This window comes from Panthera tigris, chromosome C1 (assembly GCF_018350195.1).
Source record: "Panthera tigris isolate Pti1 chromosome C1, P.tigris_Pti1_mat1.1, whole genome shotgun sequence".
NCBI classification, from domain to species: Eukaryota; Metazoa; Chordata; class Mammalia; order Carnivora; family Felidae; genus Panthera; species Panthera tigris.
In genome coordinates this window covers 124,208,763-124,233,188 of record NC_056667.1, presented here as the reverse complement: position 1 = coordinate 124,233,188, position 24,426 = coordinate 124,208,763, and the positions used below count along the sequence as shown (strand labels likewise).

At 41.9% G+C, this 24,426-nt stretch overlaps 1 long non-coding RNA gene across 1 annotated transcript; it reads left to right on the top strand.

The window, feature by feature from the left end:
• The first annotated feature begins 800 nt into the window (after positions 1 to 800).
• On the top strand, positions 801 to 3,366 carry LOC122241312. The gene is made up of 3 exons (XR_006221377.1): positions 801 to 1,065; positions 1,656 to 1,738; positions 3,236 to 3,366. It is a non-coding gene; the product is annotated as an uncharacterized LOC122241312 (long non-coding RNA).
• Positions 3,367 to 24,426: the final 21,060 nt, after the last annotated feature.

Below are 24,426 nucleotides of genomic sequence, written 5' to 3'. Positions count from 1 at the left end.
GGAATCCTTCCAGCTATACCTGAGGTATAAATAGTTTGAATACCGTGTCCTTTACATGTTTACAGGTTTACATGAGCAGTTTCTGGTTGTGTCCCCAGTCACTGTTAGAGCTGATACAGTCTCATGACACATACCAGGAGTTTTATACCAAAACACTTGCATTAAATCTGTTATGTGAATTTCTACCTCTTTTTTCTGTTGGACATAATTACTGTGTCCTGTAATATGCTTAAAGTCAGAATTCCCTATGAATTAAGATGAACACATCTGAGCTTTGTAGGCTTTTACAAGTAACTTGTTCTTCACAGAAGACTCATTCCCCTGCAAGATTCCAGGCATCCTCCACTCTCCAGAGGTCTCAGAGGCCTTTGACAACACTTCAAGAGGGAAGACTCCTTTGTAAGGGAGAGGAGCAGAGAAGGCAAAGTGAGGGTCCGGCTGCAGAACTTTTCGCCAGGAGTAACTGTGATTCCATGAGCAGAATATGAGCTGTTTATTCCCATTTTTTGTGTGTGTGTTCTTAATATACCAAAAACAGAACATCTGGAGTCGGTGTAGAGGAGAGATGCAGGGTGAACCTGGACATTGATGTCTGCCTGTCTGGGGAATGCTACTTCATTAGTCTGTAATTACTTCTGTTAACCCTGTAGGACAGTACCCTTGTCATTTTACTTCTGCAGACATGGGCAGTGATGTGTGATGACAGTAGTTTAACCTCTGACATCTACTACCCCAAGCTGTAGGTGGTATCCAGTGGCAGGGACAGAGTTTTCAGGTACTGATGCTACTCTCTTGGATCCTGGTGGCAGAGAAGGTGGCAGGTGCTGACATGTTCTTCTCTGAGTTACAGCTGCTTTTGGTATTGGTTCTCTTGTCTGGCATATGAATGTAGCTGTCACTTCTGTTCTGCAGGGCAGTCTGGATTCTGGGGACCTTCTCCATTAATGGACGATTCTGCATGCCCTACCCTAGAGGCGCCCCGCCCCCATGGACTATTAGACACATCCACCTCCTGAATCTTGGTGGCCCTGGGGCCACCCCGAACCCCTCCACCTGCAACACTTGGTAAGATGATGTGAGCACTAGAAGTTGACTTGTAAAACACACTCATCTTATTTTTGTTGCTGTTAGGTCTTTGGCCAAGGTGCAGAGGCAGTACCACAGACCATTGTGACGCAAGGGGAATGTGTCTGCTGCCATTACCACATTCCTCAAGTTTCTCATGATCTCATCTTTGTCATTTCCCCCACCATGTGTTGGTACAGGTGTCTCTTGTGGAGAAGGAATGGGGCTGTGTGCAGAAAAGCAGACATAGCGCTTCAGCAGAAATGCCCTGTACATATTCCACATGCTGGGATCTGTGAGGCATGAGGCACAGCCTAATGTATGTCCATCTAGTCGGGCCCCAGCCATCCATAGTTGTTCGATGAGCGATAAATAGATCTGAATCAGGGCTTTTAGGAGTCTTCATCAAGTTATAAGGGATGGTTCTTCAAGTTCTTCTCGGGGATCACCTGGGGCATGTGGGATACCCTCTGCACGTGATTTGGGATCTGACTGGGGCAGATAGTTGTTGGAAGAATGAGGGGAGGGTGTTTTTGTTTTTGATCTCCAAACAGTCTACTCAAATCAGAATAAACCTCCATCCCTTCTAGGGCTCTTTGCAGATCCAGAAGCAGGTGTCACTCCCAAGAGTGACATCAACACTGGCTCTGCCAAAACTGCCAAGAAGCACAAGGTAAATGCTGTGGCCATTTTCAGTTCTAAGTCTTTACGGACAGCCGCATCTTTCTGTACAGCACACTCTCCTGCCATCATCTCTGGTTTGTGTGTCTTATGGTATGCCTGCTGTTCTTGTTTTTTTTTTTTTTTTGTTTTTTCCAAATGCAAAACCTTTACCCCCGAGTCTATGGGCTTCCCTGTTTTCCACCTGGCATCTCTTTGTGGTAACTTTAGAAGCTAAGCGTGCTTAAGGGTGAGGACCATAGGGCTTTTCCAATGTGTTCCTGGAGTAAATCAAGGAGGATGACACCACACTCCACTTGGAAGTCTCCTACCTTGCCTCATTCTTCCTGGATCTCCTCAGTGTGTAATCGTTGCTCTTGCTGTTTCTTCCTCTCCTATTTCTTTCTATCAAGGGTTTTAATGTGTTCAGAAAAATCTGTGGGTATCCTTACAATTTGAAAATGCAAAATGCCTTCACTCCAACTTCTATTTTTGTATGTGTCATTTAGAATGGTCTTAGACAAAGTAAATTTCATACCCATCAGCATTTTGGTAAACTTGCTGTCCGGAATCCCTTTAGATGTGCCCTGGGTGTAAATACTCTGAACTAGAAGAGGTGACATATTTGTCATAGAAAACATGCACTGAAATTTAAGTTGTGAAGAGAAAAAAATCCAAGATTACCTGTGTGGCAAGTCCCCACCGTGTCCTTCACTTGTGTTCACATGAGCACGTTCTCTTGCGTCCTGTGTCACAGGTACAGCTAAAACATGGAAACTTACACCAGAAATCAAAGTGCATTTGTGTTAATTTTGTCTGTCAGAATTTCAGCTCATTTTTCCAGAGGACACAATTACCTTGCAAATTGTACTGTACTTAAACTGAGAAGTACCTCTGAATTAAAATAAATTAGCTGAACCCAACTAACATGTATAGGTTACCTGTTTTTCTAAGAGCATGCTTTTCCAGGTCCTCTGCAGGACCTCAGGATCCCCATCTCCCCATTGTCAGGAGAGAAGTAGATTGGGCACAGGCAGGGGCTTAGAGGCAGAGCTTTGAGCCACGAGGGCTATGATTCCATGTGTGGACACTGGCATTGTCATTCCTTCTCATTCTATAGTTCTTCACATACACATAAGCAGCCTCTGTGGTGGAGGGGGATGAAGGATGGAGGTTGATTCTGGACATAGATACCTTCCTATCTGAAATATGCTACTTTGCTAATTTGGTATTCAGTCTATAAATCTTCTAGAAAAAGAGCCCTTGCTGTTTCTACATTTCCAGACACGTGGAGATGCTAGTTTATCCCAGTAACATCCATTCCCCACCCAAAGCTGTAAGTGGAACCCAAAGTATGGGTAGAGTTCTTTTGATGTCGATGTTGCCTGCTTGGAACCCGGTGGTAGGAAACCTAGTAGGATATGAGCACTACTTCTTTAGGTTTTCGCTTTTTGCCAGTGTCGGTGCTTGGTTCTGTCCTATGAACACAGCTTTTGTTTCTGTTCCACAGGCCATTATGTATGCAAGAGGGCCTGGCCCTTTCCTAGGTTCGCCTTGCAGGCTGTACCCCATGGATCACCCATCATAACCAGTCATGGGCTATGGGCCACTTCCCCCTCCTCCACCAGCTCCTCCACATACTCAGTTTGGTAAGACGACCTGAACGGGATGAGTGACTGATAAAGCGTATTCATCTTCTTCATGATTGACTTTGTGGGAATGATGTCGAGATGATTGTGAGTTTTGGCAATCCAACTGCAACCTGCCTGAGGACACGGTAGCATATCTCAAGTTTCTCAGGACATACATACAGTGGGCAGTGTCATTTCCCTGTAATACAGTGAGCTATAGGTTTCTCTTGTCAAAATGAAAGAGGATTTTTTTTACACAAAAGCAGACATATCAGCAGTACTGTTGTGTATTTTGGAGACACAATGTTTTGGGTTCTGTGAAGAATGAGGCTCACCCCTAACTTTTAGAGCATCAGGTGTCCTGTGTGAAAGAGGGACATGCATTAAATGACACAGACCTTGTGATCACCATAATGGAAACACCAGTGAAGGATCCGGTGCAGAAACGGGGGAAACTTGAACCACACAGGAATAGAAGGGAAGTTGAGGACGGTACACAGAGTTTGAGGAGGTGCAGAGGGTGTTGGGATCAGTGAGATGCAGTTGGAGATCATTCCTGGCCACAGCCTGAGCAGGGAGTGTTAAGTCCACACAGAGCTGCTATGTGGGATCACTCTCAGTGCACAATGCAGTGTTCATCTCCAGAATGTCAGTGTGTTGCCAAAGTGCACGTAGGTAATCATCTAAAACGATTATTGTCTCCCTGGGTTTTCTTGAAGGTTCTGGAAATTTGTGGGGGGGAAAATGCCCTGGATATATGGGGAATTTAACTTGGTCTTATGGAAATGCTTGCATGCCCAAGTTCATATCCCTTAGTGAGACTAAAAGTGGAGACAGGATCTAGATCAGCTGAGTGCCTACATTGGCCTTCAGCCTAAGTCAGACTCAGACCCACTTAGTGGGTCAACCTACAATCTAGGGTTGGCCAGAAGCTGCCCCCACTGGACCCCTGTCATCACCCTGACTACCGCTTTGCATCTCCTCAAACTTCTCTCACAATATCCTGAGGCTTTGCCTGTGTTCCTGCTGTCTCAGCCCTAATACCAGTTCTCAGTGGGACCTACACGGAGCCTCAGCTGTGTTATCGGTGAAAACAGGGGTAATATTTGTTTCCAAGAACATTATAAGAAGAAGACATTAAATACATAAAGCATCTGCAAAATCTCTGGGAAGTGTCCACTCACCCTTCTCACAGTTTCAGTTAAGATATCTCCACACAATGATCATCCAAAAAAGATGGTCACAGGAATTCATTAAACTAAGACCGTTAACAACTCAGCCCAGGGATTGGGAATCACTGTTTTAAACAGTAAGACAGGGTCCCTCATTTTTCTATTAAAATTCGGGCCCTACCAGACAAAGAAAGAAAAGATAATTATGAGAATGTGTACCTTCAGAGATCTAGACCTGAAGACAATAATTTTCCATTACATATAGACTCACAGATGCAGCCACACACTAAAGTGTTCATCTGTGGCCACAGCCACAGATAAACTACAGAAGACAGAATGCATGTAGGAAAACATAAGATCAGAGGGAAATAAACCAAAATCTCTTTGCATTATAGGACAACTATTTTGAAATTTGAAGAGGACTGTGCGCGGTGACAGACTATGGTGATTATATATATATATTTTTAAGAAGGTGTCGGATCTGCCAGAATGCTTTCCCTGGCCATCCTGTCCCCTCCACTTTGTCTTTCCTACTCTACCCTAATACACCTTTCATCGTTCTGTCTCCGTGTCAGTGTCTGCTTCTAGGACCATCTACCCTCACTCCCCGTTGAGTGTACACAGTGGGGTTCCTGTACACACAGGTAACAAACTGGCAGAAATGGTGGTGATGGAAGAGAGAAGCCCGAGGGAGTTTTCCGGGGTGATGGTAACTTCCTATATCTAGATTTATGGGGTGCTTGTTTTAGAAATACTCACTAACTCCCTGGTGCCTTGGGTCAGATAGACAGGTATCTGTCCCTAGGAAATGGCTGAGTTCTAATGGTGGGGAAGGATGAGGGACCAGCAGTGACTGTGGGAGAGGAGTGAGGAGGAGGCCACACATGGAGTCAGACCCTCGCCCAGGATGCCAGGTCTCCACAGACAGCACCATGTGTAGGAGGTCTCTGAGGAGCAGAGATTTCTTGATCAGACCCGTGAACTACAGAATCCTCCTTCAGTTTCCTCACTGAGGGATAGCCAGAGCAGAGGCCAGCAGCTAGCAGACACCTTGATCGTGGCTGGAGTGGAGCAGTGGACCTGGGGGATTGAGTCAGAGAAAGGGACAGGCAGAAGGTAGCGACAGGGAGTTTGAGAGACAAAGGGAAGAGAAGGGACCTTTCTCTGCTGACTTCACCTACATTTCTGTGTGAACAAAAGGAGATTCTTGTCTCTAAGGGTAGGGAAGAGGGCTGGCAAAAAGCCAGAGTGACATTCTCAGCTCAAGTGCCCAGGATATCTACCTTGCTCTTGAATACTTAACACAGGAAGTCCGTGCTTTCTGTCATAATTGGAACTGCAGCTCATACCATTTAGTGAAAATCAATCCAATTATGAATCCCTCAACATTAAAGTACTGCAACAAAATTAAGTGAACAGACTGAAAGATACAACACGGATAAAGTCCAAAGGTAGACCCACTGCAATACTTATGGGAATACAGTCTATCAGAAAAGGAAGTACCCCAGTGCAGGCATTCAGACACCTGGGAAATATCCAAAAACGTGTAAAAAAAAAATGTCCTTATTTCAAAAGCAACATTAGTACTAGACACAAAGGGATTGTGGTGTAAGGTTTAGAGAGAAACCATGTGACTTCATGGTGCTATACCCATGAGATCAAGTCTCATCAAATTATACCCTTTAACTTGAGGCTATTTGTTATATGTAAATTGCACCTCATTAAAGAGAGTTTCAAACATAAAATACTGAAGAAAATGTTGGAAAGTTCCTTTCTACTCCTGAAGTGCATGGGTGATAGGAGTCTGTCTGACCATATCTCAACAATCCAAAAGATGAAGACATTTAAAAAATTAATAATAGCAGAGTTAGGAGGACCCTGAGCTCATCCTGTCCCATGTTTTCAACTATATAACATCCACATCCAAGTCCATAAACCACAGAGCGATCCAAAGAGTGGCAGAACAAACTCCACAACTAAATAGAAGCTGTATCTGAAAGGTGAGGAAGGTCAGAAAGGTGGAGGGCGGCTGCCTGCAGAAAGGGCAGAGAAAGTGAGCCCTCACACCAGGGAGCTCACACAGGGAAGACTAATCCCCAGAACATTTGGCTTTAAAACCAGAGGGGCTGAATTCCCTTGAATTTGGATCCTGGAGCTTTGGAGGTCAGTTGGCCCAGTACTGGGTGATCCAGGAGGATGAGAGATAATCAGGTCCCTGCCTGTGTAGAGAGGCAATGTGAACATGGCATTTTACACAATGCCAAGGCAACAGGAGACAGATCTGTTCATGCTGACTTCTGGGTGGTTGGGAGACTTTTCCAACAATGAGGGAGCTCACAGTCACCATTTTTCTCCCCCACCCCGAGATTAAGCACGGAGGCACCTACCAGGGAGTGGACCTGCAAAGACACTTGCTACCTAACGTGCTAGCTGTGTGCCAGTCCCAAGAGTTCTCTGGGGGACTCACCCACTCCAAGCCCGCTGGCCTCAGGGCAAACTTTGTTAAAACTGCATGGACACCCTGTCTGGCCAGCTGCAGGCAAAGCTGCCACTGCACACTGTGCCCATCTGCACCGCACCCAGCTGTGCACCCCCAGCTACCCTCATCTGTCTCACCCAGCCACATGTCCCCAGCCACTGACATACTCTGTGCACAGCCTTGAGCCCCTGGTTGCCCTGGTACATAGCCCCCAGCCACCAAAGGACAGCTACAGATTTGTCAACAGAATCTTGGCAAGCCAGAAGGAAGTGACATGACATATTCAAAGTGCTGAATGGAAAAACCAGCAGCCAAGAATACTCTATCCAGTAAGGCTGTCATTCAGAATAGAAGGGAGACCTAGAGCTTCCCAAACAAAAACTAAAGGAGTTTGCACCACTAAATCAGTCCAGCAAGAAATACTAAGAGGGACTCTTTGAGTGGAAAGGAGAGACCAAAAGTGACAATAGAGAGGTAGAAAACACAAATCCAGTAGAAATGAATATTTCTGTAAAAAAATCAATTGAGGAACTCACAAAAATGGATATAAAATATAATAACATGTGCCAAAACATAGGGAGGAGAAAATAATGGGTTCAAAGGTAAATGACCATCAACTTAATACAAATGGCTAAAAGGAAAGAAATTCTGTAAAAACCTAATGGTCACCATATATCAAAAACCACTTATAAATATGCAAAGAATAAGGAGAAAGAAATCAAAATATATCACTAAAGTAAATCAGCAAAACATGAGAGAAAGACAAGAAAGGATTGAGAAAATCATTAGACACCACAACAAAACAGGTAATAAAATGGCAATACATACATACAAATCAATAATTACTTTGAAGGTAAATGGAATGAATGCTCCAATAAAAAGACATAGGGTGTAAAAATGGATGAAAAAACAAAACAGATTTATATGCTGTCTACAAGTGACCCATTTTAGACCTCAAGCCACCTACAGAATGAAAATCAGAGGATGTTGAGAAACATCACGTAAATGAATGTCAAAAGAAAGCCAGGGTAGCAATGCTTGTATCAGATAGAAAAAAAAGAGAAAGGACTCAAAATCACAAATTAGGAGAAATCACAACCAACACCTCAGAAATACAAAGAATCATAAGATAGTATTATGAAAACTTGTAAGTCAAAAATTTGGACGATTTACAAGAAACAGATAAATTCCTAGAAACATATAAGTTACATAAACTGAAACAGAAAGAAAACATGAACAGAACAATATCCAGCAAACAAATTGAGTCAGTAATCAAAAAACTCTCAACAATCAAAAGTCTAGGACCAGATGACTTCACAAGTGAATTCCACCAAACAGTTAAAACAGGGTTAAGACCTCATATTCTTAAGCTATTCCAAAATATGAAAAATGATGGAAAACTTCCAAATTCATTCTACGAGGCCAGCATTACCCTGATACCAAAACCAGATAAAGAGTCCACTAAAAAAGAGAACCCCAGGCCAATATCCCTGATGAACATGGATGCAAAAAATTCTCAATCAAATACTACCAACCAAATTCAAAAATACCTTAAAAAATCATTCACCACAATTAAGTGGATTTGTTCCAAAGCTGCAAGGTGGTTACATATTCACAAATCAATCACTGTGATGCATTACATCACTGGGAAAAGGGGTAAGAACCATATGATCGGGGCTCCTGAGTGGCTCATTCCTTCAAGCATCCAACCTTGGCTCAAGTCATGACCATATGGTTCATGACTCAAGCCCTTCATTGGGCTCTCTGCTGACAGCTCAGAGCCTGGAGCCTGCTTCAAATTCTGTGTCTCCCTCTCTCTCTGCCCCTATCCCACTCACCTTCTGTCTCTGTGTTTCAAAAATGAATGTTTCAAAAAAAAAAAAAACACAGTCAAATCAATACATGCAGAAAAAAAGCATTTGACAAAGAACAACATCCATTCATAATTATAACCCCCTAAAGTAGGTTTATAGGGAACAAACATCAATATAATGAAGGTTATCTGTGAAAACCCCGCAGTTAGCATAATCCTTAGTGGGGAAAACCTGAGAACTTTTCCTCTAAGGTCAGGAAGAAGACAAGGATATTTACTCTCACCACTTTTAATAAACATAGTACTGAAAGTCCAAGCCAGAGCAATCAGACAAAACATAACAAATCCAAATCTGGAAGAAGTGAAACTTTCCTACTTTGCAGATTACATGACAGTATATATAGAAAACCCTAAAGAGTCCACCCAATAACTGCTAGAACTGGTAAATGATTCAGCAATGTCACAGGATACAAAATCATACAGAAATCTGTAGCATTTCTAGACAACAATAATGAAGCAGTAGAAAGAAATTAAGAAAACCATCCCATTTACAGTTGCACACCAAATAAGATATCTATGAATAAATCTGAACAAAGTGGTGAGTGACCTATACTCTGAAAACTATAAAACAGTGATGAAAGAAATTCAAGATGACACTAAGAAATGGAAGGACATTCCATGCTCATGGATCGGAAGTAGAAATATTGTGAAAATGTCTATACTTCCCAAAGCAATTGACACAATTAATGCAATCTCCATCAAAATACCAACAGCATTTTTCACAGAACTAGAACAGCCCTAAAATTTGTAGTGGAACCACAAAAGACCCCAGTCTTCAGAGTAAACATCCTTTATGTGAAGTGATAATTATGGATGGCATGATGCCTCTGGATCTTCTGCTCCAAAACACATTAACTCTGGCCTAAGCATATGAACAAACGTTAGACATATCCCAACCAAGGATCATTCTACAAAATACATTCTACAAATGTACCCTCAAAACTTTGCAGATTATGAAAAATATGGCAAATCTAAAAATAGTCATAACCAGGTGGAGCCTAAGGAGACAGGATGATTGAATGTAATGTGCCAGCTGAGATGAGTCTAGAACAGAAGAGGTTAAAACCGAAGAAATCTGAGTAAACATATAAACTTTAGTTAATAATACCGTATCTCTTTGGGATATTGATTGTGATAATGTACCAACTCATATAACATCAATAGTCAGAAAACAGTCTGATGTATGTGGAGATCTCAGTACTATCTTCCCAATTTTTTTGGTAACTAGAAACTCATCATGAATGAAAAGATTATTAGTAATCATGGTTTTACTTTTTCAACACATAATATTATATAACTAGTTCTAGTATTGGTTGCTAGTGATTGACATTCACCTATTCTTGTTGTTCTTACTATTGTTTAAGTAATAGCATTCATGTTACCGAAAACCGAATGCACAATGAGATACAATTCATAGAAACATCTACTTTACATATTTTAAGGTAATAACATATGTATATACCAATGTATTATGTGGTATGTAAATTGTTTTTTCTGATCTTGAATGAGCATGTCATTGAATGGCTTTCTGTAAAGGTGGTTATCCTAGATAATGAATGATACCCAGATTTTACAGGATGTACTTCACATCATGCCTGAACATTTTCAAAAAAAAAAAAATGTACAAACGGCCAGATGAATCATTGTGACTGGCTCACTTATTCTAAAGAATTCTTGCTTTAATATTTTCATGCATATTTTTATCAGGAATACAACAGAATCAAATATTTCCAAATCAAAGAGATATTCAAAGATTTGAAGAATGATAGGAAGTTCAAGGGGTTTCAGAAGGAAAAGATGTGACCATGAAGTGGCAGTCACAGGCAAGCAGCTTTCTCTGGGCCACTTTGACAGGTTTGCATGAGGATATGTGACTTGCCAAAGGGTAAGACCCAGAAGTACAAGAGGGAAAGGCAATGCTTCAGGGAGAAGTGACATGGAAAGGGTGCTTCTGTGCCTAAGTGATGGCTCAGCAACTTGGCTGTGGTCCCTGTGTCAAAGATTTCAAAAGTCCATCAGTAACTTAGACTCACAAAGATCTTAGTAACATAGATCAAAGTAACTTAGACCCACAAAGATCTTGGAGCCACAGAGTTGATCTTCATCTGTGATTAGGAAATGGTCACAGTTTCACAGGATATGAAAATCGGGCTGGCAGTAGATGGCTAAATATTATTTAGGGCTATCTTTCTAATAAAAAATGGATGTGTAAAAATTTGGGTTTGGAATGTTAAGAAAAATCACAGGCCCATCATGGAGTTACTTACGTTAAGGTTCTATGTCACCAAACCTAGTTTCATTCCTGCAGGAATGTAACCTTTAACCAGTCAACAAAGAATTTCCTAGTCAGTGTTGGAAATTTAACTGATAGACCCCTGCCATTCCCCTCAGGGAAGCAATCTTGCCTAAATAAGTATTTTGTACCACTAATTTTTTTAAAGTTTATTTATTTTGAGAGAGACAGAAAGAGAGCACATGCAAGGGATGGGCAGGAAGAGAGGGAGAGAGAGAACCCCACGACCACAAGGTCATGATCTGAGCCAGGATCAAGAGTCAGACACTTAACCAAGCCATCTAGGCACCCCAAGAATGTGGAGTTTCAAAGGTTAGCAGGCATGGCTGGGATACAGCACTGAGGGCACTGGCCTACTTATGGAGAGAAGGCAGCAAACTACTTGCAGACACATGGCATGAAAACAGTGATCTGTACAATGGCTGGTGCACACAGTGGGGAGATTATATGCTCATCTTGGAGAGCATCCCTGAGAGGCAGTGTTCACAAAGAGGGGACAAAGGATCTGGGACAGAGGAGCCTGGGTGGTGCCATTTCCCTCCTCTGCCCCCCAGTGTACACACAGAGCCACCTGCTGGAAACAAGGCAATTCCCACACTGGCTGCCACCAGGCCCTGGACACTAGATGACCTCCTCTTCATAAAGCCATTCATCTCACAGGCAGGTAACATAATGAGCTTTTGTAACACAGAGAAAGCAAATATTCAGCCAAAATGCCAAGACAAGAGAAATGCATCCCAAATGAAAGAACAAGATAAGGTCATGGCCAGAGAAATGGAAGGAACACTTCCAAACTCATTCTATGAAGCCAGCATGGCCTTGAGTCCAAACTGGACAAAGACTCCACTAAAAAGGAAAACTACAGACCAATTTCCCTGATGAAACTGGATGCAAAAATTCTCAACAAAAATTAGCAAACCGGATCCAACAATACATAAAAAGAATTAATCCCCACAATGAGGTGGGGTTTATTCCTCGGATGCACAACTGATTCAATGTCTGCAAATCAACGGATGTGATACATCACATTGATAAAAGAATGGATAAGAACCACATGATCCTCTCAATAGATGAAGAAAAAGCATTTGACAAAATACAGCATCCTTTCTTAATGAAAAAAACCCTCATGAAAGGAGGGATAGAAGGATTGTGCCTCAACATCATAATGTCCAGATATGAAAGTCCCACAGCTAATATCATCTTCAATGGGGAAAAACTGAGAGCTCTCCCCCTAAGGTTAGGAACACGACAGGGATGTCCACTCTCACCACTGTTATTCAACATACTGTTGGAAGTCCTAGCCTCAGCAATCAGACAACAAAAAGAAACACAAGGTGTCCAAATTGGCAAGGAGGAGTCAAACTTTCCCTCCTCGCAGACATGAACTCTCCGTGGAAAATCCAAAAGACTCCACCAAAAAACTTCTAGGACTCATAAAGGAATTCAGGAAAGCCTCAGGATATAAAATCAATATACAGAATTTGATTGCATTTCTATATGCCAATAATGAGGCAGCAGAAAGAGAAATCAAGGAATTGATCTCATTTACAGTTGCACTGAAAACCATAAAATACCTAGGGATAAACCTAACCAAAGAGGTAAAAGACAGTACACTGAAAAAAACAGGGGGCGCCTGGGTGGCTCAGTCAGTTAAGCGCCAACTTTGGCTCAGGTCATGATCCCCCAGTTTGTGGGTTCTAGCCCCGCACCGGGCTTTGTGCTGACAGCTCAGAGCCTGGAGCCTGTTTCAGGTTCTGTGTCTCCCCCTCTCTCTGCCCCTCCCCTGCTCATGCACGCTCTCTCTCTCTCTCTCAAAAATAAACATTAAAAAAATTAAAACAACAGAACATCTATGAAAGAAAGTGAAGAAGACCCAAAGAAATGGAAAAACATCCCATGCTCATGGATTGGAAGAACAAATATTGATGAAATGTCAATGCTACCCAAAGCAATCAACACATTCAATGCAATCCCTATGAAAATAATACCAGCAATCTTCACAGAGCTAGAACAAACAATCCTAAAATTTGTATGGAACCAGAAAAGACCCCAAATAGCCAAAGTAATGTTGAAAAAGAAAAACAAAGCTGGAGACATCACAATTCTGGACTTCATGGTGTATTACAAAGCTGCAATCATCAAGACAGTGTGGTATGGGCACAAAACAATGGAACAGAATAGGGAACCCAGAAGCAGACCCTCAAACATATGGCCAACTAATCTTTGACAAAGCAGGAAAGAATATCCAATGGAAAAAAAGAGTCTCTTCAGCAAGTGGTACTGGGAAAACTGGACAGTGAGAAGAATGAATGTGGACCATGTTCTGAAACCATACACACACACACACACACACACACACACACACACTCTCTCTCTCTCTCTCTCTCTCTCTCTCTCAAAAAGGATGAAAGATCTAATGTAAGACAGGAAACCATCAAATCCTAGAGGAGAAGACAGGCAACCTACCTCTTTGATCCTGGCTGCAGCAACTTCTTGCTTGTCATGTCTCCAGAAACAAGGGAAACAAAAACAAAAATGAACTATTGGGACCTCAAGATAAAAAGCTTCTGCACAGCAGAGGACACAATCAGCAAAACTAAAAGGCAACTGAATGGAATGGGATAAGATATTTGCAAGTGACATATCAGATAAAGGGTTAGTATCCAAAATCTATAAAGAACTTGTCAAACTCAACACCTAAAAACCAAATAATCCAGTGAAGAATTGGGCAAAAGACATGAAGAGACACTTTAACAAAGATAACATCCAGATTGGTCACACATGAAAAAATGCTCAACCTCACTTGTCATCACTGGCCACAATGAGATCATCAAAACCATAATGAGATATCCCCTCACACCTATCAGAATGGCTAAAATTAACATCTCAGGAAAAAACAGGTGTTGGCAAGGATGCAGAGAAAGGGAACCCTTTTGCAATGCTGGTGGGAATGCAAACTGGTGTAGCCACTCTGGAAAATAGTATGGAGATTTATCACAAAGACTAAAAATAGAACTACACAATGACCCAGCAATTGCACTACCAGGTATTTATCCAAAGGATACACAAATGCTGACTCGAAGTGGCACATGCACTCCAATGTTTAAAGCAGCATTATCAAAAATAGCTAAGTTATGCAAAGAGCCCAAATGACCATTGACTGATGAATGGATAAAGAAGATGAGGTATATTTATACAATGGAATATTACTTGGCGATCAAAAAGAATGAATTCTTGCTATTTGCAACAACGTGGATGGAACCGGATTCTATTATGCTAACTAAGCAAAGTATGTCAGAGAAATACACACATCATATGATTTCTCTTGTCTGTGGAATTTAAGAAATAAAACTGATGAACATAGTGAAAGGAAAGCAAAAATAAGATACAAACAGAGAGGGAGTCAAACAATAAGAGACTCTTAAATACAGAGAACAAACTCAGGGTTCCTGGAGGGTTACTGAATAGGGGAATGGGTTAAATGGGTGATGGGCACTGGCCAGGGGGGTGGGGTACTTGGGATGAGTACTGGGTATTTTTTGTACTTGATGGATCACTAAATTCTTCTCTGGAAACTGTATTCCACTATAAGATAACTAACTTGAGCTTAAATTTAAAAAAAAAAAAAGAAATATTAAAAATAAATAAATAAGTGTAATACCAGTCAAAAGAAAAGAATATTTAAATCGGACTCTTTGAGTGGAAATGAAAGACCAAAAGTGATACAGACAACAAAGGATCAGAAAAAACATCAAGAAACAATGGCAAAACAACTAATAAAATGGCATTAAGTGTATATCTATAAATAGTTACTCTGAATGTAAATGGACTAAATGCTTCAATCAAAAGACATTGGGTAGGGTGTCAGAATGGACAAAAGAAAAAAAAGAAAAACAAACCAACAAAGCAAGACCCATCTAGATGCTGTGTACAAAGCCTTATTTGGACCTAAAGTCACCTGCAGATTTAAAGTGAGGGAATGAAGAAACATTTCTCATGCCAATAATGTCAAAAGAAAGCCAGGAGCAATACTTATATCAGGCAAAATAAACTTTAAAACCAAGACTGTATTTTTGTACCCTTTGGGTAAATACCTAATAGTGAAATTACATGCACCCAATATTTATACCAGCATTATCAACAATTGCCAAACTATGGAGAAAGCCCAAATATCCATCAACTGATGAAGGTATAAAGAAAGTGTGGGGTATGTGTGTGTGTGTATGTATACACATACATACATATATATGTATATACATACATAAAATGGATTACTGAGCCATCAAAAAGAATGAAATCTTGCCAATTGCAGTGGTGTGGATAGAGCTAGAATGTATTATGCTAAGTGAAATATGTCAATCAGAGAAAGAAAAATATATTATTTCACTCATGTGGAATTTAAGAAACAAAATAGATGAAAACATGGGAAGAGGGCAGGAAAAGAGAAGAGTGGTAACAAACCATATGAGTCTCTTAATTATAGAGAAAAAACAGGGTTGATGGAGGGAGATGGGTGGGGGATGGGTATTAAGGAGGGCACTTGTGATGAGCACTGGGTGTTGTATGTACCTCACGAATCCCTGAATTCTGCTCCCGAACCCAATAATGCACTGTATGTCAACTAAAACTTAAATTAAAAAAAAGAAATAAACCTGTAATAAGAGATGAAGATGGACATGATCTCATAATAAAGGGGACAACCAAACAAGAAGATCCAACGATTGTAAATTTTTATGCACCCAACATGGCAATCACCAAATATATAAAACAATTAACAACATAAAGGAACTCATTTCTAATAATGTAAGGATAGTAGAGGACTTTAACACATCACTCACATCAATGGAAAGAACCTCTGAACAGAAAATCAATAAGAAAACAATGGCTTTGAATGACACACTGGACCAGATAGGTTTAACAGATATATTCAGAACACTCCATACTAAAATGACAGAATGCACATTCTTTTCAAGTGCACATGGGACATTCTCCAGAATCAATCACATTCTAGGTCACAAATCAGGCCTCAACAGGTACCCAAAGACAGAGATTAGACCAGGCATCTTTTCTGACCACAAATCTAGGAAACTGGAAGTCAACCACAAAAAGAAAGAAAGAAAGAAAGAAAGAGAGAGAGAGAGAGAGAGAGAGAGAAAGAAAGAAAGAGAAAAAAAGAAAGAAAGGCTACAAATAAAGGGAGGTTAAACAACATGCTACTAAATGAATGGGTCAACCAGGAAATCAATGAGAAAATACACTGAAACAAATAAAAATGAAAACCAAAACTGAAACGAAGATACATAAAATCTGAAACCAGAAAGAAATTGAATCAGTAATAAAAAAATATCTCCCCAACACAAGAAGAGTTCAGGGCCAGCTGGCTTCACTGATGAATTCTACCAAACATTTAAATAAGAGGTAATATCTATTCTTCTCGAATTATTATGAAAAATAAAAAAGAAGGAAAACTTACAAATTCATGCTATCAGGCCATCATTACCCTGACGCCAAAACCAGATAAAGACTCCACTAAAACTGAAAACTGCAGGGGCGCCTGGGTGGCTCAGTCAGTTGACTTTCCAACTCTTAGCTTCGGATTAGGTCATTATCCTGGGTCCAAGCCCCACATTGGACCCTGTGCTGACAGTGTGGAGCATGCTCAGGATTCTCTCTCTCCCATCCCTTTGCCCTCCCTCACCTTTATGTACTCTAAGTAAATGAATAAACATTTAAAAATATATTAAAAAAAATTTTTTAAATAAAACTGCAGACCAATAGCTCGATGACTATGTATGTAGAAATTCTCATTAAAATACATTCAAATTAAAGTCAACAATACATTAATAGAATCATTTACCATAATCAAGTGGAATATATTCCTGGGCTGCAAGGGTGGTTCCACATTCACAGATCAATCAACATGATGCACCACAGTAATAGAAGAAAGGATAAGAACAATATGATGCTTTCAACAGATGCAGGAAAAGCATTTGACAAAATGTCACATTCATTCATGATAAAAACCCTCAGCAAAGTAGATTGAGACTCAACATACCTGCACATAATAAAGGCCATCTATGAAAAACCCACAGCTAATCTCATCTTCAATGGGGAAAAACTGAAAGCTTTTCCTCTAAGGTCAAGAACAAGGCAGGGATGACCCCTCTCACCACTGTTACTCCACACAGTACTGGAATTCCTAGCCACAACAATCAGACAACAAAAAGAAATAAGAGGCATCCAAATCAGCAAGGAAGAAGTAGAACTCTCGCTATTAGTAACTGACATGATTCTCTCTATAGAAAACATGAAAGATTCCCATAAAAATCGCTAGAAGTGATACATGAACTCGACAAGTCACTATATACAGAAATCAATGTACAGAAATTGATTGTGTTTCTATAGATGAATCATGAATTAAAAGAAAGTAAGGAATCAATCCCATTGACAGGTGCACCAAATACCACAACCTACCAGGAAGAAACCTAACCAAAGAGGTGAAAGACCTATACTCTAAAGGCTATGAAACACTGATGAAAGAAATGGAAGAGGACACAAATGAAAATACATTTCATGTTCATGGATGGGAAGAACAAATACTGTTAAAATGTCTACACTCCTCAAAACAATCTACACATGTAATGAAATCCCTATCACACTAATAAAACATTTGTCACAGAACTAGAACAAGTAATCCCAAAATTTGTATGGAACGACAAAAGACCCCAAACAGCCAAAACAAACTTGAAGAAGAAAAGCAAAGCTGGAGACATCACAATTCCAGACTTTACATTATATTATTATAAAGCTGTAGTGATCAGAACAGTATGGTACTGGCAAAAAAAAAGAAAAAGAAAAAAACACACAGACACACTGATGAATAGAATGGAAACCCAGAAATGAACTCATACCTATATGGTCAATTAATCCTCAACAAAGCAGGAAAGAATATCCAATGGAAAAAAAGATAGTCTTGGGGCACATGGGTGTCTCAGTCACTGAAGCATCTAATCGTGGATTCAGCTCAGGTCATGATCTCAGGGTTCATCAGTTTGAAACCCGTGTAGGCCTCTGCACTGACAATGTAGAGCCTGCGTGGGATTCTCTCTCTCCATTTCTCTCTGCCCCTCTTCTGCATGCTCTGTCTCTCTCTCAAAAATAAATAAATACACTTAAAGTCTCCTCAATATATGGTTTTGGAAAAACTAGACAGCAACCTGCAAAACAAAACAAAACAACAGACCACTTTCTTACAACATACACAAAAATAAATCCAACATGGATAAAGACCTATGTGGGAAACCTGAAACCATAAAAGTCCCAGAGGATAACACAGGCAGTATCTTATTTGACATTGGCTGTACAAACATCTTTGTAGATCTATCTCCTGAGGTAAGGGAAACACAAGCAAAAATAACGGGACTTCGTAAAAATAAAAAGCTTCTGTCACCAAAGAAATAATCAACAAAACTAAAACACAACCTACAGCATGATGATATTTGCAAATGACATCTGATAAAGGGTTAGTGTCCAAAATATAGTTATACACACCCCAAAAATGATACATTAAATTAAAAATGGGCAGAGGACACGAATAGATATTTTCCCAAAGAAGACATACAGATAGCCAAGAGACACATGAAAAGATGCTCAGCAATACTGATCTTCAGGGAAATACAATTCAAAAGTACAATAAGATAACTCATCACATCTGTCAGAATGACTCAAATCAATGGATGATGAAACAGCAGGTGTTGCCAAGGATGTGGGGAAAAAGGAAACCTCCTGCACTATTGGTAGGAATGCAAACTGGTGCAGCCACTCTGGAAAACATCATGGAGATTCCTAAAAAAATTGAAAATAGAACTACCTTATGATCCAGCAATTTCACTACAAGGTATTTACACAGAGAATACAAAAATAATACTTCAAAGGGATACATGCACCCTGATGTTTACAGCATTTTCTACAACAGCCAAGTTACGGAAACTGCCTAAGTTTCCATCAACTGATGAATAAACTGAGATGTAGTATATGGAATGGAATATTATTTGGCCATAAAAACATGAAATCTTGTCATTTGCCATGAGGTGGATGGAGCGAGAGAATGTTATGCTGGGTGAAATAAGCCTGTCAGAGAAAGACAAATACCAGATGATTTCACTAACACGTGGAAATGAAACAAAACAAGGGGGCGGGGGAGGGAAAGGAGACAGTGACAAACAGACTTTTTTTTTTTAAACTGAGTTGAATCCTCAGCAGCTTTTTTTTTTTTTTAAGTTTATTTATTTTTGAGACAGAGAGAGACAGAGCATGAACGGGGGAGGGGCAGAGAGAGAGGGAGACACAGAATCTGAAGCAGGCTCCAGGCTCTGGGCCATCAGCCCAGAGCCCGACGCGGGGCTCGAACTCACGGACCGCGAGATCGTGACCTGAGCTGAAGTCCGACGCTTAACCGACTGAGCCACCCAGGCGCCCCAAACAGACTCTGAACTAGGAAACAAACTGAGGGTTTCCACAGTGGGGTGGGGGATGGGTGAAACAGGTGATGGGGATTAAGACGTGCACTTGGGGTAAGTATGGGTGATGTGTGAAAGTGTTGCTCTATGTTGTACACCTGAAACTAATATTACACTCTATCTTTACTAACCGGAATTTAAATTAAAAAATAACATAAGGTGAATGACACCTACCTACCAGGTTTTCTGTAGTTTCCAATCACTTCACTAGGTTGGGGAAAAAAACATGAAATTTTTTAAAAGCATGTATGATTTTGTGCCCTTACCTCGGTCTCTGGTTCCAGCAGGACTCGGAAAGTGGCTACCAGTTCATTCTTCTAGAAGGTCCTGAGACAAACGGGCATTTCATGTCTTCACGTCCTAACTGAATGCAGCTCCGTTCTTCTGAATTTCTGTCAAGATTTCTCCCTGGAAACAAGCCTGAATCTGGAACAAACCATCCACGGCATCTATGATGTGATGTCATGAGACCCCTCAATCCACGGGTCCTTTAGTAAAATACGTCTTGCTCAAATACTGTCTGGGAAAGTGAGGAATGAAACACGGGAACAGCCCAGAAAATGCAAGGGCCTGTGCTGCTGACTGACCAGCGCACCCAGGGAAGCCACCCAGCGCCCCCTCCTCAACACTCAGTGCAACAAGGCAGCTTCTCTCTGGCGACTCAGGAGACACCAAGTTGCTGCAAGGCTCCCAAGGTCTCCCCTGGGGCGGGTTTCAGAACCTGCTGGAAACGCAGCTCTGGTCTCTGTCCTGAGGCAGCGGCAGAGGCCCTGAGTCCTCTGGGGGCGACAGAAGCCCTTCCTGCTCTGAGGTGCCCTCTGCTGGCCATCACCGCACACCCAGAGGAACCCGCCCCTCCTAGTTTGTGGTGCTCAAGCACTCTCTGCTGGCCACCATGGGAATTCCTGCAATGTTGAGGCCCTGGTCGCTCAGCTGAGGGATAGAAGGTGTTCTGGGCAACTAAGCCTGTTCTCCACGTTGGGAAGGGTCTTGGTGACAGGGCCTGGGAAACTAAGAAATCTTTTCCTTCTTTCTAGTGAGTGAAAAATGAAACCACATTTATTTATGTAATGACATCATTTGTAATGCTTTAAGCAATGTTCACAGAAAAATAGCCTGCCAATTTACACATACTGAACAAGAGGTAATTGTGTTTACCACCAAAATACTTAGGTTAGATAAAGAATTGACACCTTTGAGAGAGAGATACCTGCTTCCAGCTATGGAGTGAATAAGTCCAAGGGATACAAGGTACTGCCAATGGAATAGAGTCAATCCTGTAATAATAATGTTGCATGCTTTCACATGATAGCTACACTTGTGGTTAGGTACAACATAATTTATAGACATATGGAATAATACGATGTATGCCTAAAACTAATACAACAAATGTGTGAACAATATTTCAATTAAAAATCGACATCCTTTACACTATTTTTAGTTTCTCCTTCTTTGTCATTAAAAAATCATTCCTGGGGTGCCTGGGTGGCTTAGTCGGTTAAGCATCCAACCTCGACTCAGGTCATGGACTTGCAATCCATGAGTTTGAGCCCCACGTCCCGCTCTGTGCTGACAGCTCAGAGCCTGGAGCCTGCCTCAGATTCAGTGTCTCCCTCTCTCTCCCCGCTCCCCAGCTCGGGCTCTCTCGAAAAAAGAAAAAAATAAACATTAAAAATTTAAAAAAAATCATTCTGGAGCACCTGGGTGGCTCAGCTGGGTGAGCGTCTGACTTCAGCTTGGGTTGTGATCTCACAGTTCGTGAGTTCTGGCCCCGCATCAGGCTCCATGCCGTCAGTTCAGAGCCTGGAGCCTGCTTTGGATTCTGTGTCACCCTCTCTCTCTGCCCCTCCCTCACTCGTGCTCTGTCTCTCTCTGCCTCTCAAAAATAAGTAAAACTAATAAAAAAAAATAATTCCTTATTTAGAATCTATGAAATTCCATTTATACCAGATTCTCTAACATCACCATCTTGATGTTGAGAGCTTGTCTGAAAAGTCACTAATAATGTCTTTGATGGACACATAGATGACAAGGTCAGAATGCAACTTACAGGGAGCTATACATCTGTTATGAATTTACTGTAAGTATCCTTGGCTAATATTTTCAATGAAATGGGCTTTAGGGATGTAGATGAATCAAACAATGTCCATCAGTCATATAGGTCAATTTCCTGTAGGACCATTATGCCTTCAATTACTAATCGCCATCTCTTCAGAATTAAAAAGCTAGGGGAGGGGTGCCTGGGTGGCTCAGTCGGTTAAGTGTCCGACTTCGGCTCAGGTCACGATCTCACAGTTCATGAGTTCGAGCCCCGCGTCGGGCTTTGTGCTGACAGCTCAGAGCCTGGAGCCTGCTTCACATTCTGTGTCTCCCTCTCTCTCTGCCCCTTCCCTGCTCATGCTGTGTCTCTCTCTGTCTCAAAAATAAATAAACATTAAAAAAAAATTTTTTAAAAAAAGCTATGTCTTTGAATTTGATGTAAGAGAAGACTATGGTGTTTTGAAGGGTTCACCTACCATCTGGCATCCTCAGATTGGCAGTGGACAGGAGGATAGCAACCCACTATCTTGATGCATATCGCTAGTTCCAGAGGGAGAATATGGACCTTATTGTCAAATACTTTTTATCAATATCAGCTGTCCACCTCTGCCAGGTCCAGCCTGCAGGACTTGGGGGCAACACAATGCCTGATGCCTGGGTTCAGAACATGAGGAAGGCCAGCTGGGGGGTGGGGGGGACTGCAGCAGGGCCTGGGGCAGTGAGGGAGATGGCTCAGGGTCACCTCCCCACAGAGCAGGCTCTGGAGTTTACCTGCCAAAGAGCAGCACACTCTCCCTCAAGACATCCCTCTCCATGATGGAACATGAGGCTGAGCCCCACAATTCCAGGAGAAATGAGGGACACCCATCTTTTCAAATGCAATGGCCTCTGCAGAGCTTGGCCCCAGAGAAGTTGGAGTCTTGGAGTCACAGAACTCTGATGCCCATGATACCAGCCTTTTCTGCCCCAGCACTCAGAGCCACTTCATACATCCCCTCTCCCCTGGCCCATGTCACCCCGTCCACATACCTGGACCAGGTCCCTAATTTCCTCCTTGTACTTCCTCTTTGTTTCTCCCTAACCCCGTCTCTCTCGGTTTCTTCCTTTCACTCCCTAGGACTTGCCCAATTCCCCCATTACTCATCCAGTGTCTCTCTCCCTGCCTATCTCTTTCTCCACCTCTCCCCAGGCTTCAGGCTATCTGCTCTGTGCATGCAGCCCTGTCCAGGAGCACAGGGCACTCCTGTCTCTCCCTCTCTCCTGTCATGTTTTGTCCCAGGCCCTGATCACAATAGAGGAGAATCTCCCCCCACCCCCCCATACAGCAGCTGCTTATGTTGACATTTGCTATAGCAATGCTGGCAGCATGTGGACAACCAGACATCTACCCTTGGTGGCCCAGCCATGACCCAAAAGCTGCTGGAGGTCTGGCTGCTTCCCTAAGCTGGGAGGAGAAAGGGGCTCACAGGGTTCAAGGTCCCTGAGGGCAAAGTGGATTAGATTGGCTGATGCAGAAGGAGCCATATCTTACACCCAACTCTCCTGGGTTGTGTTGAAGGAACCTATCTAATACCATTGACCTCTGCCCTCCCCATGCCTCAATAAGGCAACAGGGGGAGGTTTATGGGATATCCTGTGACTCACCACAAAAATTGCTGCCATTTGCCCCTTGGAGGCCACCTGGATTGGTGCTACTGGGAGCAGCTGGTAAGGTGCACAAGGGCACAAGAGCTGGATTAATTCAGGGCTTCCTTACTGGTCTCCTGAATCCATTCCTCACCATCAGATTAGACCCTCTCCTGGAAACAGATACCTGCCCTGCTCATCAGCACAAACCCCATAAACTAGCAGGTGCCATATGCTCATGAGTATCTATCTACAAAATTAACCACCACCACCAGAGCTCCCTAAAGTATGTGTCCAACTCCTCTGATGGAACTATAGGTCCCTTCCAGGCAATACAACCCCAAAGAACGGCCTGTCTTCTTCCACCAATACTATACATTCTACCTGTTGGTTAACTGTGTGTACAAGAACCCCAGAGGGTACACCTGATGGGGAATGAGTGCCGATTTTCCTGGAAGCAGACACTGACACAGAGACACAACTGTGTCAAGTATATTAGGGGACACTAGGAAGGACAAAGTGGAGGGGATGGGGTGGGCAGGGAAAGCATTCAGACCAAGGGGCAGATTAAATACCTTCTCTAAATATATAATAACCACAGCTGGTTTGTAATGGTTCACTGTCCATTTCAAATTTCAGACTGATTGTCCTTTATGTCAAAGTGATTTTGAGTTATTGCAATGGGATCTTCTGTTCTCCTCTATGCATTTTGTCTTCTATGATATATGTGTGGCCTGGAATGAGCACTTAATTGTGTGGCTGCATTTGTGTGTCTACCTGTAATGGAAGATTACCTTCAGATCTTAGAGGTAGATCCCTGGATGTACACATTCTCATACTTATCTTTTCCTTCTTTGTAAAGTAGGACCTGAATTTTCATAGAAAACACACAGGCGTCTTTGTTGGATCTTTTGAAACAGGAATTGCCAATCTCCCAGCCTCAGGCATTATACCCTTAGTTTCATGAAAGTGAATGAACATCTGTTGATGATCTTCTGTGTGCAGATACATTCACTTCCACCCTGAGAAGGGTGAGTGCCCATTCGTCCCATACATTGTACAAATTCC